Genomic DNA, 15,644 nt, shown 5'->3' with positions numbered 1-15,644 from the left:
TAGCCAGGTGGGGGTTGGGCTCTTCTCCCAGGCAAGCAGCACCAGAACAAGAGGACACAGTCTCAAGCTGTGCCAGGGGAGGTTTAGGCTGGAGGTGAGGAGGAAGTTCTTCCCAGAAAGAATAATTTGCCATTGGGATGTGCTGTCCAGGGAGGTGGTGGAGTCCCCATCCCTGGAGGTGTTCAAAAATGCTTGGCTGTGGCACTTGGAGCCATGGTTTAGTTGTCAGGAGGTGTTAGGGATTAGGTGATAGGTTGGGCTTGATGACCTCTGAGGTCTTTTCCAAGCTGGGTGATGATTCTGTGCCTCTGTGAATTAGGAACTTCCTTCTGGCATGCCAAGAGGCAACAGCCTGGCTGCCAGGCTTTTACTGCAGGGAATCTCTGTTATGGATCCTGCTGGTTGCAGGGACAGTCAGCTCAAGTATGAGCTAAGAAATCCTGGCCTGGTTTTACTGCAGAGAAGCCTTTCTCTCCCTCTCTCTCTCTTTTCTTTCTCCTTTCTGATTAGAAAACACGCTGAGGGAGCTTTGAAATGTGTTGCCCTTCATTTCTGCAGCACTACTGCAGTGCTGCCTTCAGTGGCCAGAGCCTTGCCTCATTTCTCTCCCTGCTGCAGGAGAAGAGCAATAAATCTGCTTTGGAAATACACACAGCACGCAGCTGGCCCTGCTGTTAGGCACACAGAAGGGTTCAGGGCCCCAGGGGATGATCAGTTCTTCACCCATTGCTTCCCTGTGTGTTCTGGGCCAAGTTTATAGCTGATACAAGCCACTAAATCTCCTTTAAAGTGCAGCTTACATCCCACAAAAGAATAGCTGAGGAACTGTCTCTTTGTATCTCACTGAGTCTTAGTTTGAAGAGCTTCAGGTTTGGAGCACCAGGGCAGCCTCTTTGATCCTGCACAAAGTCTCTCCCAGTCCATACTTCCTCCTGCATGCCCTCCCTGGGCTGTTTTGATGACCCTAGTTGATGAAGCTCTGCACTGGCAGTGGAGTCTCCATCTCTGGAGACATTCAAAACCCCTTTGATCCTACACAAACCCTCCCCCAGTCCATACTCCCTCCTGAGTGTCCTCCCTGGGCTGTTTTGATGACCCTGGTTGATGAAGGTGTGCACTGGCAATGGAATTTCCTTCTGTGGAGACGGTCAAAACCCCTTTGATGCTCCACAAATTCTCCCGCAGTCCATGCTCCCTCCTGAGTGTCCTCCCTGGGCTGTTTTGAAGACCCTGGTTGAAGAAGCTCTTCACATGAGCCAGCAATGTGCTCTGGCAGTGGAGCCTCCTTCTCTGGAGATGTTCAAAACCTGCCTGGATGTGTTCCTGTGTGATCTCCTCTAGCTGCTCCTGCTCTGGCAGGGGATTGGGCTGGGTGAGCTTTCCAGGTCCCTTCCCACCCCTACCATGCTGTGATTCTGTGATTCTCTGAAAAAAGCCAACTGTATCCTGAGGTGCACTAAGAAAAGTGTGGCCAGCAGGTCCAGGGAGGTTCTCCTCACCCTCTCCTCTGCCCTGGTGAGGCTTCATCTGGAGTATTTATCCAGTTCTGGAGTCCCCAGTTCAAGAGGGACAGGGAACTGCTGGAGAGAGTCCAAAGGAGGTTATGAGGATGCTGAAGGATGATGAGGGAAGACTGAGAGACCTGAGAATGTTTAGCCTGAAGAAAATAAAGCTGGGAGGGGATTTTATGAAAGATTATAAATACCATAAGGTATTTATAGATTATAAATACCATAAGGTATTTAAGGGCAAGAGGAAGGGGCCAGGCACTTTTCAGTGGTGCCCTGTGACAGGACAAAGGGGCAATGGCCACAAACTGCAACACAGGAAACTCCAACTCAATATGAGCTAAAACTTAGCTGTGAGGGTGCTGGAGCCCTGGAGCAGGCTGCCCAGAGAGGTTGTGGAGTCTTCTTCTCTGGAGACTTTCCAAACCCACCTGGATGTGCTCCTGTGTGGCCTGCCCTGGGTGATCCTGCCTTGGCAGAGGGGTTGGACTCTATTTCCAGAGCTCCTTCCAACCCCTACGCTTTTATCCAAGGGAGAAGATGAATCAATGTGTGCAGTTCTCTTGCACACACATCACCCACACAGGCAGTGTGCTCTGCACCTCCCCTCCCTATGGCAAAGGCAGCCCCCAGCCCCAGGCATCCAGTGAAGAATTCATCTGCTGGTGTGACCATGGTGCCCTCTACCCCATACAGCCCTGGGGTTTAAGATCACAGCTCACAGGATGTTAGGGGTTGGAAGGGACCTGGAAAGCTCGTCCAGTCCAACCCCCCCTGCCAGAGCAGAACCACCCAGAGCAGGTCACACAGAACATATCCAGCTGGGTTTGGAAAGGCTCCAGAGAAGGAGACTCCACAACCTCTCTGGGCAGCCTGCTCCAGGCCTCTGGCACCCTCCCAGGGAAGAAGTTCCTCCTCCTGCTGAGGTGGAACCTCCTGGGCTGCAGTTTCCATCCATTGCCTCTTGTCCTATGCCAGGCTGCAGCTGAGCAGAGCCTGTCCCTGTCCCCTCCCTCCTGACCCCCAGCCCTCAGCTCTTGAGAGACATTGAGCAGATCCCTCTCAGCCTTCTCCTCTCCACACTAACCACCCCCAGGGCTCTCAGCCTCTCCTCCCCAGGCACTGCTCCAGGCCCTTCAGCATCCTTGCAGCCCTCCCTTGGACTCTCTCCAGCAGCTCCCTGTCCCTCCTGACCTGGGCAGCCCAGAGCTGGATGCAATATTGCAGGGGAGGTGTGAGCAGGGCAGAGCAGAGGGGGAGGAGAAGCTCCCTGCCTCTGCTGGCCACACTCCTCTGAATGCCCCCCAGGACCCCCTTGGCCTTCTTGGTCCCCAGGGCACATTGCTGTGCCATGCAGAACTTGCTGCCCACCAGCACTCCCAGCTCCTTCTCCTTGGGGCTGCTCTCTAGCAAACTCCTCAGTTTCACTGTAGCAATAAAATCCCACATAAAGACCAGGATAAAAAATGGATTTTTATTTTTGACATTTCAGATCTCATCATCTCAAAAAAAAAAAAAAAAAAAAAAAGAAAAGGCACAAAAGGAAGTTATAGTGATCCTAAAATAACAATTGCTGTATTTGAAGCCTCTGCTGCACTCTGCACTTGTAGTTCTTCCATGTTTTGCTTATTTCTTTCCATCTCATCACAGCTTACTCAAAACAATCAGACACACAGAATCACACAGAGACATGTCCAGGCATGAACAGTGTCAACAACTGTTAGGTCTATAAGACCAATCTGATGTACAACAGAATCATTCAGGTTGGAAGAGACCTTCAGCATCACCAAGTCCAACCCAGAAGCCTGCTCTGCAAGGCTCACCCCTAAACCACAGCCCCAAGCACCACAGCCAAACCACCTGCAAACACAGCCAGGCTTGGGGACTCCACCACCTCCCTGCCCAGCACATTCCAAGCCCTGACCACTCTTGCTGGGAAAAACTTCTTCTTTCTGTCCAGTCTGAACCTGCCCAGTGGCAGCTTGAGGCCATTGCCTCTTGTTCTGTCACTACTGAGCTGTGAGAAGAGACCAGCACCAAGCTCTCCACAACCTCCTTGCAGGGAGCTGGAGACAGCCAGGAGGTCTCCCTCAGCCTCCTCTGCTTCACACTAACCATCCCCAGCTCCTTCAGTCTCTCTCCAGCACATTTCTTCTCCAGGCCCTTGCCAGCTTCCTTGCCCTGCTCTGCCCTGGCTCCAGCACCTCCACATCTCTCTGGCATTGAGATGCCCAAAGCTGGACACAACACTCCAGGTGTGGCCTCCCCAGAGCAGCATAAAAGCAGAGATCTAAGCTTGCAAGGCAATAGGAAGAAGGAAGAGGAACACACAAAGATGTCTGTGCCTAACCCATGGAAATCAAAACAGGCTCCAGACAGCAATCTCCACCACATCATTTCTTTACAGCTTCCCTGCTCTCAACTCAAACCCATTGCAAAGTTTCCAATCCCACCCTCAAAAAGAAAAAAAAAATAATAAAAAGACATTTATTAGGATCCTGCTGGAAGCTGACATAAGAGTTAGTCTTAAATAACATCAAGAGGAACAAAACAACAAGAAAAAAAAAGTGGAAACCCAAAGCAGACCTTCAGATGCTCATTTGTTGCTGTTGTGTTTTGAAGCACTTTTGCCTGCCAAAATGCATTAAATTACCAGAATAAGAGGTTGGGTTCTGAGGAGGGGAGGGAAAAAAATAAAAAACAATATTTTTTTTTTTTTCTTTTAAAGAGGTATTCGGAAGACATTTCCAGGCTCATTTGGGGATTATTTCCTGATAGGAGGAATGAAGTTGTTTGTATGGAAGGGACATGTCTGGGTTCTGCAGCTGTGGTAGAGCCTGACTCATCTCTAGACATGAACACTGCACAATCCAAAGCAGGAAATGTGACAAAAGGAGGACAGACAGCCCAGCAGTGCTAGGAGCAAGAGAGCTAACTCAGGAAGGCCTTTGGGTTCAGTCAAATTCTGCTCCTTTATGCAACTGGTGATCAACCATTCCCCAGTGGGTGATGTCCACAAGACAGGCTGTGCAGGGACTGGCTGGAGAGCAGCCTTAGGGAGAGGGACTTGGGGGTGCTGGGGGAGGAGAAGCTCAGCAGGAGCCAGCAGTGAGCACTTGCAGCCCAGAGAGCCAAGCAGAGCCTGGGCTGCATCAGGAGAAGTGTGGCCAGCAGGGCCAGGGAGGGGATTCTCCCCCTCTGCTCCACTCTGCTGAGACCACACCTGGAGCTCTGGGTCCAGTTCTGGAGCCTCTGTTCCAGGAAGGATCTGGAGGGGCTGGAAGGTGTCCAGAGCAGGGCCACCAGGATGAGCAGAGGGCTGGAGCTGATCTGCTGTGAGGACAGCCTGAGAGAGTTGGGGTTGTGCAGTCTGGAGAGGAGAAGGCTCCCAGGAGACCTTCTTGTGGCCTTCCAGAATCTGAAGGGGGCTCCAAGAAAGCTGGAGAGGGACATTTTAGGGTTAGGACCGGGAGAATGGATCCAAGCTAGAGGAGAGGAGGTTTAGATTAGAGGTTAGGAAGAAGTTCCTCACCATGAGGGTGGTGAGAGACTGGCAGAGGTTGCCCAGGGAGGTGGTGGAAGCCTCATCCCTGGAGGTTTTTGCAGCCAGGCTGGAGGTGGCTGTGAGCAACCTGCTCTGGTATTGTAGTCTCCATCCATTACCCTTTGTCCTATTCATGAGCACAAGTGAGCAGAGCCTGTCCCTGTCCCCTCCCTCTTGGCCCTCAGATATTTATAGACATTTATTAAATCCCCTCTCAGCCTTCTCCTCTCCACACTAAGCACCCCCAGGGCTCTCAGCCTCTCCTCCCCAGGCACTGCTCCAGGCCCTTCAGCATCCTTGCAGCCCTCTCTTGGACTCTCTCCAGCAGCTCCCTGTCCCTCCTGACCTGGGCAGCCCAGAGCTGGATGCAATATTGCAGGGGAGGTGTGAGCAGGGCAGAGCAGAGGGGGAGGAGAACTTCTCTGGCTCTCCTGTCAAAACAGAAGCAGATGAAATGTAGAGAAACTCTTCCCTGGACAACAAACTGCTCTCAAAACCCAAACAGAAGTCAATTTACTTGGAGATATTCCTAAGAGACCAAACAGAGGGATTTGTATAATCAATTATTCAGCAAAGCTCCTTCAGAGAATTTTAATTGTGGTGCTCTTCCCATAACAGTCTCCACTGAGAAAAAAAAAAAAAAAAAAAAGAGAGAGAAACAACTCAGGGGACTCAGAGGCTGAAGAGCATTGATTGGAGATAGTGATTGGAGGATAGAGAGTATTGATTTGAGACAATGATTGGAGGATAGAGAGCATTGATTGGAGGATAGACCTCTGGATTCACTGCAACAGAGATGGTATCACCTGGTCAGCTTTGTGGACCATGGAAAAAAAAAAGAGTAGGTGATGATGAAAAGGAATGAGCAAGGCAAGGATTAGCTCCCAAGAGCTGCTGAGTCAGGTCAGAGGCAATTAGAAGGACTCAGCCTTTCCCAGGCTGTGGCCCCAAGGGCTGTTACAGAAGTGATGATGAAGGACTGCTTCAGCCAGCAGGGCTGAGGAGATGAGGAGCTGCAGGAACCTCTGCACACTGCAGTGGTCTCTGCTGGTTTGAGTGTGAAATGCGGGGGCAGTGATTTCTCTGCCACTCTCAGGCTATCCTCACTGTCCTACAGGAAGGCTGCAGAGGATGAGGATGTCCAGAGACAGGCCAAGGGGAAATGGTTTGGAGCTGAGGCAGAGCAGGGGGAGGCTGGAGCTGAGGCAGAAGTTCTGCAGTGCCAGGGGGGTGAGACTCTGGCACAGGCTGCCCAGGAAGGCTGTGGCTGCCTCCTGCCTGGGGGTGCAGAAATCACAGAAACCCTCAGGAGACTGTTTGAAATGTTTTTTGTCATGTCCAGGCATGAACAGTGCCACCAAATGTTAGGTCTCTAAGCCCAATCTGATGTGTCATGGAATCATTCAGGTTGGAACAGACCCTCAGGATCACCAAGTCCAACCCAGAACCCTACTCTGCAAGGCTCACCCCTAAACCACAGCCCCAAGCACCACAGCCAAACCACCTGCAAACACAGCCAGGCTTGGGGACTCCACCACCTCCCTGCCCAGCACATTCCAGCCCAGAGGCATTCCCGGCTCATGGCAGGGATGTTGGAGGAGATCATCTTTAAGGCCCCTTCTGACCTAAGCCATTCCATGGCTCTGTGATTCTACCTTGCAGATGAACTCCAAGGAATGATCTTTGAATTTGCTGACTGGTTTCAAAGGATCTGCTGTAGCCTAACACGTGGCATGGAATGACTGAAAGGGTTTTCAGCCTCATAGGAGTGCTCAATTAAAAATAAGAATAGTAATAGTAATAGCAATAGTAACAACAACAACAACAACAACAATAATAATAATAATAATAACAACAATAATAATAATAACAATAACAATAATAATAATAATCTTCAGAAATGAAATCTTCAAATGGGACTAGCCTAAGGGTTATCAACCACCTGAGGTTAATCAGCAGGCATCAGCACCTACCATGTCTTAACTCATCTCCCAAGGAATGATCAGAAGAACCTCAGCCTCTATTAATCTGCCACTTAATTAAGCAATGGAGATTCAGCTTTCAGCCTTGTTGAGGACAGTCACATCCTGAAGCAGTTTGTTACTGACAGTGTTCTCTAAAGCATGGCAGCAAAGCAGCTTCCATGGGAGGAGGAGAGGATCCTTCAGAGTGCTCTGTGCAGGCTGCACAGCATTGGCCACCACCAACACTGGCACAGAATCACAGAGTCCCAGCATGACAAAATGTTAGGGATGGATCATCCAGTCCAACCCCCCTGCCAGAGCAGGGGCACACAGAGCAGGGCACACAGAAACACATCCAGGTGGGGTTGGAACATCTCCAGAGAGGGAGACTCCACAACCTCCCTGAGCAGCCTGCTCCAGGGCTCTCTCACCCTCACAGGGGAAAACTTTTTCCTCCTGTTTCCATGGAACTTCCTCTGCCTCATCTTCCACCACTGCCCCTTGTGCTGTCCTTGGGCATCCCCCAGCAGAGCCTGGCTCCAGCCTCTGGGCACTCCCCCTGCACAGCTTCATCCCCAGCAATGAGCTCCCCCTCAGGCTCCTCCTCTCCAAGCTCCAGAGCCCTCAGCTCCCTCAGGCTCTCCTGCTGAGGAAGATCTTCCACTGCCTTCAGCATCTTTGTGGCTCTCTGTTGGACTCTTGCAAGCAGTTCCCTGAGGTCCTTCTTGAGCTGAGGGGCCCAGAACTGGACACAAGATTCCAGATGTGGCCTCAGCAGGGCAGAGCAAAGGGGCAGGAGAACCTCTCTGACCTGCTCACCACAGTCCTTCTGATCCACCCCAGGCTGCCCTTGGCCTTCTTGGCCACCAGAGCTCATTGCTGGCTCATGGTCAACCTCCAATCCAGATCCAGACCCCTCAGATCTTTTTCCCCTTCCCTGCTCTCCAGCAGCTCAGTCCCCAACCTCTCCTGCTCCATGAGGTTGTTCTTCCCCAGGTGCCAGCCTCTCCCCTTGCCCTTTTTGAGCTTCATTCCATTTCATTACATCACAGAATCATAGAATGGTCCAGGCCAGAAGGGACCTCCAAAGCTCATCCAGTCCAAGCCCTCTGCACTCAGCAGGGACATCCCCAACCAGATCAGGTTGCCCACAGCCCTGTCCAGCCTCACCTTGAACAGCTCCAGGGATGGAGCCTCAACCACCTCCTTGGGCAACCTGTTGCAATGTTCCACCATCCTCCTGGTGCAGAACTTGTTCCTCACATCCAATCTCAATCTGCTCTGCTTTAGTTTGAAGCCATTGTCCCTGGTCCTGTCCCTGCAGCCATTTGCAAACAGTCTCTCTGCAGCCTTCTTGTAGCCCCATTCAGGTCCTGTCAGGCTTCTCTAAGGTGTTCCTGGAGCCTTCTCTTCTCCAGGCTGAACACCCCCAGCTCCCTCTGCCTGTCCTCAGAGCAGAGCTGCTCCAACCCACTGAGCATTCCTCCTCTGTACCCTCTCCATCAGGTCCATGTCTTTCCTACAATGAGGGCTCCAGACCTGTACACAGTACTCCAGGTGAGGTCTCACCAGAGCATGGCCCTCAGGAAAGAGTTGGCATGAAGTCTTCTCTATCTTCAATGGTTTCTGACTATCCTGTCCACCTTTAGTCCATCTGCTTAAGGTCACTGGCACCAAGTGGCAGGCGAGGTCAGCTGGCAGCTGTCACCTTCTTGAAGTGACCTGGGACAGGAGCCTCCCACTCAGCAATGCAGAGGAGATCATAGCAAAGGCCAAAGCTGTGCCCACAGGAGCAGCTTCTAGGCTGAGCCTCTGCTATGTGACCCCTTCCTAAGCTACAGCTCCAACCATTCCACAGCCCTGCTTGTGCCCAGTCATAGCCTAGGACGAGGGGGAATGGAGCAAAACTAGAAATGGGGAGATTCAGCTTGGATGTTAGGAAGAAATTCTTCCCCATGAGGGTGGTGAGAGACTGGCAGAGGTTGCCCAGGGAGGTGGTGGAAGCCTCATTCCTGGAGGTATTTGCAGCCAGGCTGGAGGTGGCTGTGAGCAACCTGCTGTGGTGTGAGGTGTCCCTGCCAATGGCAGGGGGGTTGGAACTGGGTGACCTTTAAGGTCTCTTCCAACCCAAACTATTCTATGGAACTATGAATTTCAATTTCACTCTGAGCTTGGCTGGTGAAGATGAGGTTCTGAAGTTAAGTAACTGAGTGAGTGCTGAAATGATGACTTGAGAAGAGCCTTGACTGAAGTATGTGGAAGACAGGAAGGACATCATTCATTTTAGACACACAATTGGCATCTTCAACTTCCTCTTCTCTTCTCAGCCTCCAGATTTGCCAGGCTGGACAGATGGGCAGAGTCCAGCTGGATGGCATTTAACAAGTCCAAGTGCTGGGTGCTGCACTTTGGCCACAACAACCCCAGGCAGAGCTACAGGCTGGGGTCAGAGTGGCTGGAGAACAGCCAGGTGGAAAGGGACCTGGGGGTACTGGTTGACAGCAGCTGAACAGGAGCCAGCAGTGTGCCCAGGTGGCCAAGAGAGCCAATGGCATCCTGGCCTGCATCAGGCATAGTGTGGCCAGCAGGAGCAGGGAAGTCATCCTGCCCTGTACTCAGCACCGGTCAGACCACTTCTGGAGTCCTGTGTCCAGGTCTGGACTCCTCAATTTAAGAAGAACACTGAGAGACTTGAATGTGTCCAGAGAAGGGCAATGAGGCTGGGGAGGGGTCTGGAGCACAGCCCTGTGAGGAGAGGCTGAGGGAGCTGGGGGTGTTCAGCCTGGAGAAGAGGAGGCTCAGGGCAGACCTCATTGCTGTCTACAACTCCCTGAAGGGAGGTTGTAGCCAGGTGGGGGTTGGGCTCTGCTCCCAGGCAAGCAGCACCAGAACAAGAGGACACAGTCTCAAGCTGTGCCAGGGGAGGTTTAGGCTGGAGGTGAGGAGAAAGTTCTTCCCAGAAAGAGTAATTGGCCATGGAATGTGCTGCCCAGGGAGGTGGTGGAGTCCCATCCCTGGAGGTGTTCAAAAAGCTTGGCTGTGGCACTTGGAGCCATGGTTTACTTGTCAGATGTTATGGATTAGGTAATGGGTTGGACTTGATGACCTCTGAGGTCTTTTCCAAGATGGGTGATGATTCTGTGACTCTGATGAGTCCATCTGGGTTTCCAATGCTGTCTGTAGTAGTCTCCCATAGGTGAGTACCACTTACTCCCTGCTACACAGGAGTAAATCATCTTTTTTCAGCCTTCCTGAGGAGAAACCAGAGCTTGTGCAGAGCAGATGAGGTGAGTGCAGTGATTACACAGACATCTGCTCAACTTGTTTACAACAACTCCAGTCCTAAGTGACAACTCAAGCCTGAGCCCAAACCCATCACTCCTTTTGAAAGCTGCTATTAAAGGCTGTGCAGTTCAGTGCAGTCACATTAAAGCCTTGAAATCATTACTGAAGTCACTGAACTGACAGCAGGCTAAGTCAAACTCAGCTGCTCTCAGCTTTACCAAGGAGGTGAGAGGAATGCCTGAAGCAAAAATAACAAACCAAACCAAAATGAAAAAAACACCAGACCCATATCATGGAGGAGGAAAATAAACTCAACTGTTTCTTTCCATTTCACAGAATCACAGAATCATAGAAGGTTAGAGGCTGGAAGGGACCTCAAGAGATCATCAGGTCCAACCCCCCTGCCAAAAGCAGCATCACTTAGGGTACTCTGCACAGGAATGCATCCAGGTGGGGTTGGAAAGGCTCCAGAGAAGGAGACTCCACAACCCCCCTGGGCAGCCTGCTCCAGGGCTCTGTCACCATCACACCAAAGAAGTTTCTTCTCATGTAGAGTTGAAACGTTCTCTGTCCAAGTTTGTATCCTTTGGTCCTTGGCTTACTCCTGTGCACCACCCAAAGAGCCTGGCCCCCTCCCCTTGACACCCACCCCTCAGCTATTGATAGACATTGATCAGATCCCTCTCAGCCTTCTCCTCTCCACACTAACCACCCCCAGGGTTCTCAGTCTCTCTTCACAGGGGAGATGCTCAAGTCCCCAAATCCTCCTCCTGGCTCTCCCTTGGACTCTCTCCAGCAGGTCTCTGTCTCCCTTGACCTGGGGAGCCCCAAACTGTACACAGGATTGCAGCTGTGGTCTCAGCAGGACAGAGCAGAGGGGGAGGTGTTGGGTAGGGATAGGAGCAGGAGGAATAGAGCAAAACTAGAAATGGGGGAGATTCAGATTGGATGTTAGGAAGAAATTCTTCCCCATGAGGGTGGTGAGAGACTGGCAGAGGTTGCCCAGGGAGGTGGTGGAAGCCTCATCCCTGGAGGTTTTTGCAGCCAGGCTGGAGGTGGCTGTGAGCAACCTGCTGTGGTGTGAGGTGTCCCTGCCCATGGCAGGGGGGTTGGGACTGGCTGAGCCTTGAGCTCCCTTCCAACCCTGACAGTACAGTGATTCTGTGATACATTTGGTAATATTTAGGGTAAATATTTGCTAACATTGACAAGGCAATAACAGACGGGGGGGGGGGGGGGGGGGGGGGAAAGGGGGCTGGGGCAGACAGATATATCAACACTGCTCTGAGAGGTGTTTCATGGTGCAAGACACGGAGCTGGCCTCTGGAGGAGGAAGGAAAAACCTTTCCACAAGAGGCAATGGCAGGAAGTTGAGGCATAGGAAGTTCCATGGAAGCCTGAGGAATTTTTTTTCCCTGTGAGGGTGACAGAAGCCTGGAACAGGCTGCCCAGGGGGGTTGTGGAGTCTCGCTCTCTGAAGATATTCAACACCTGCCTGGATGTGTTCCTGTGTGACCTGCTCTGGGTGATCCTGCTCTGGCAGGATGAGCTTTTGAGTTCCCTTCCAGCCCCTTACAATCTTTGATTCTGCGATGGCATTATTAAGCTGCAAAGTCTTTCTGCCATGGATATTTATTGATCTATAGGTCTGAAAATGAAAGGCTTGAAATCTTTTTTTTTTTTTTTTCCTGCAGTAACCTTTTCTTTCCAGCAAACCAAAATTCCATGTGGAATATTTATTGTTTTTTTTTTTTCCTGTCAAAATCAGTTCTCTTTAAATTGAGACAAGGCACCATGTAGACAGAAAGGTCTGCAGAGTTTAAAACCCTTATAAAATGATATAAAATAGCTCTCTATAGATAAAAAAAAAGAATGAGCAAGTTAGATACATTTATGGTTGGACTCCATGATCTTAGAGCTCTGAAACAATTCTATGACTCTTTGTAATCATTTTAGACAGCAGAAAACACCTTAAAAGTAAAGAGCAATGCTGCAGAGTGGTCTCAGGTGGCAACACTGACTGCTTGGCCTGCAGTTTGATGCTGGGCCTTACAGAGCTTGACCTTGAGGTTAAACTCAGATCATCATTTTGGCCTTACATCAGGAGTAAAAATCCTACTCCTAATCTGTTTGCTGGTTTGGGTTAGCATTTTTTTTTTGTTTGTTTTTTTTTTTTTTACTCTTTGGGTTTATTCTCCTTGCCTCTCCCTCACTGTCACAGACTCATTATGGTTGGAAAAGACCTTCAAGATCATCCAGTCCAACCACTACCTAACTCTGTCTGGGCCACTACTACACCAGATCCTTGAGCACCATATCTGGAGGGATTTTGCAAGCATGGAATGGTCTGGATTGGAAGAGACCTCCAAAAGTCATCTTGTCCAACCCCCTCTGCAGTGGACAGGGACATCCTCTATTAAATCAGGTTGCCCACAGCCCTGTCCAGCCTCACCTTCAATATCTCCAGGGATGGAGCCTCAACCACCTCCCTGGGCAACCTGTTGCAGTGTTCCACCTCCTTCATGGTGCAGAACTTGTCCCTCACATCCAATCTCAATCTGCTCTGCTGTAGTTTGAAGCCATTTCCTCTGGTCCTGTCCCTGCAGGCCTTTGCAAACAGTCTCTCTCCATCCTTCTTGTAGCCTTTTTAGGTCCTGGCAGGCTGCTATTAGGTCTCCCCAGAGCCTTCTCCAGGCTGAATGACCCCAGCTCCCCATTCAACCCCTTCCCTGGGCAGCCTGTTCCAGGCTTGGACAACTCTTTTGGTAAAGAAGTTCTTCCTCATGTCCAGCCTAGACTGCTGTAATTTGGTGTCATTTCCTCTTGCCCTATCAGTTGTGACTTCTGAGAGGAGCCCAACCCTCATCTCTCTACAACCTCCTCTCAGGGAGCTGTAGAGAGCAAGGAGGTCTCCCCTCAGCCTCCTTTTCTCCAGACAGAACACCCCCAGCTCCCTCAGCTCTTCCTCATGAGACTTATTCTCCAGATCCTTTCCCAGCTTTCCATCATTCATGAAGCACAGCCAAGATTTCAGAACTATTGCTTCTTCACTATTCTTTTTTTTTGGGGTTGGTTTTGTTTTTGTTTTTTCTTTACAGTAAGAAATTCCTTTTTTAAAAGCAGTTTTCTTTCAAGGGAGCCCAGCAGCCCCACATCTCCCTCCTAATGCTCTGACAATGCTTGCTCCAGTGAGTTCCCATTAAATCTTTAATTCCCAGTATCAGAAGGCACTTCACAATTCTGTAATCAGCCTTTCACAGCAGCACTAAATCCCATCTTCTACTAAGACTTCCATATAAAGAAGAAAGAAAGAAAAAAAACATAAGTGTAGGGAAGACATAGGAGCTGGTAAATAAATTTCTCAGCTCTCACACCAGCATTTGGCAGAAAGCAAGGCTGGAGGTGCTCCCCACTCCTCTCTATACACTGATTTTTTCCATTCTGAAGGTGCACTCTTTGTAGCAGAGCTGCTCCAACCCCCTGAGCATTTTTGTGGCCCTCCTCTGGACCCTCTCCATCAGGTCCATGTCCTTCCATATGTCACTGATGCAGATATTGAACAGTTCTGTGCCTGAGGGACACCACTTAGAATCACAGAATGCTCTGGGTTGGAAGGGAGCTCCAAAGCTCATCCAGTCCAACCCCTCTGCACTCAGCAGGGACATCCCCAACCAGATCAGGTTGCCCACAGCCCTGTCCAGCCTCACCTTGAAGATCTCCAGGGATGGAGCCTCAACCACCTCCCTGGGCAACCTGTTCCAGTGTTCCAGCAGCCTCCTGGTGCAGAACTTGCTGCTAACATCCAACCTCAATCTGCCCTTCTCTAGCTCTCTTTGTCACTGATCTCCACTTGCACATTGAGCTCTTACACACTACTCTCTGGATTCAACTATCAAGTTGATTCTTATTATGTCATATCTATTCCTCCTCTCCCTCTTTAACCTAACCTTCTCCTCCTCCTCTCTTTCTCCAACTGCTTGACCAGTGTGAACAGTCCTGATCTTTCAAGATCCCTTCCCAACACTGATGTTCTGTTCTGTGATTCATTTCTGCACTCCAATACTGACCTTCTTTGCATTGTTATTTAGCTCTTACTGAGGGCAAGGAATTCCCACATCTGCCTGGGATGCTGAACCTCTGAGAGAGCAATGGATTCTAGATCATAGAATCATAGAATCAGTCGGGGTTGGAAGGGACCACAAGGCTCAGCCAGTCCCAACCCCCCTGCCATGGGCAGGGACACCTCACACTACAGCAGGCTGGCCAGAGCCTCATCCAGCCTGGCTGCAAACACCTCCAGGGATGGGGCCTCAACCTCCTCCCTGCACAACCCATTCCAGGCTCTCACCACTCTCATGGACAAGATCTCAATGACAAGATAAACCAGCCAGGAATCTCCAGCAAACAGGTCCCAGAACGCATCAAGTTTAATTTCCTTGGAGGTTGTGAGGGAATGGGAAGTCATGGAATGGCTCAGGTTGGAAGGGACCTCAGAGATTTTCTACTCCAACCTCCCCACCATGGGCAAGGACACCTCTGGGCTAGACTCAGCTGCTCAAGACCTCATCCAACCTGGCCTTCAACACCTTCAGGGAGGAGGTAGCCACCACTTGCCTGTGAGGGAGACTTTTCTAAGATCCCATTGGCCCTCTTGTCCACCAGGACACATTGCTGACCCATGCAGAATTTGCTACCCATTAGGACTCCAAGGTCTTTCTCCATGGAGCTGCTTTCCAGCAGAAGGTTTTGCAGATCCCAAAGCCCCTGAGTCAGGAGGGTGTTTGGGAAAGCCCAAGATGGAAATTCTGCTGCTGGTTATCTTGCTGCAAGCAAGGCACTGACATGAGAGTGGTTTTGCTTTTTAAGGATGATAAATAGGGAAGGAGCAAACTGCTTCCTTTTGTACACAAAGAGGGAGAGAAAACCACTGCTTATGCACAGCCCTGACACATCAGGAGGGTTTGTTGCTCCACAGAAAGCAGCATTACCAATTCTACAGCAATGCTTTTGTCATGGGAAAAGCAATTTGGGAAACAGGAACCTTTCATTACCCTAAGCAGTGGAGTTTTCTTTCCAACAATACAGGCTCTTAGCATCACAAAGAGTGGTGGTTAAAGTGAGAGTTAGGAGAAGGGACAATTACAAACCAACATTTAGAGGGTGGTTTGGCAATTTATGCTCAAGCTGGAGTCACAAACATGGAGGTGTTGAGAACAAGTCAGAGCATCACAGAATGGTAGGGGCAGGAAGGGACTTCTGGAGGCTGGAATAGGCCTCTGAGATCATCCAGTCCACCCTGTGACCCAACATCACCACATGGAGTCCAAGCCCCTTGCCAAAGCA

The sequence above is a fragment of the Indicator indicator genome, chromosome 6 (assembly GCF_027791375.1).
Source record: "Indicator indicator isolate 239-I01 chromosome 6, UM_Iind_1.1, whole genome shotgun sequence".
In the NCBI taxonomy this organism is placed as follows: domain Eukaryota; kingdom Metazoa; phylum Chordata; class Aves; order Piciformes; family Indicatoridae; genus Indicator; species Indicator indicator.
The sequence above is the reverse complement of the archived record's forward strand: the minus strand, read 5'-3'. Positions refer to the sequence as shown.